Consider the following 211-nt stretch of genomic DNA (forward strand, 5'->3'; position numbering starts at 1 on the left):
CCCTTGCCGAACGTACTACCAAAAGCCTTCTGTTTCTGGAAAGGAGATTGTCATAGAGGAAATATAACCTCGCCTGACTTTCAGTGGCCAATCCCTCCCCCTCTCCTTGTCACGTGATCTGTCAGGGATTTGCCAAAACACCAGAAGAGTAATTCGCTTTTTGAGTCATTTTAGATGCAGTTTAAGTGTTTGGTTTGTGTTGTGACTTTCG

This window comes from Penaeus monodon, chromosome 29 (assembly GCF_015228065.2).
Source record: "Penaeus monodon isolate SGIC_2016 chromosome 29, NSTDA_Pmon_1, whole genome shotgun sequence".
Classification (NCBI taxonomy): domain Eukaryota; kingdom Metazoa; phylum Arthropoda; class Malacostraca; order Decapoda; family Penaeidae; genus Penaeus; species Penaeus monodon.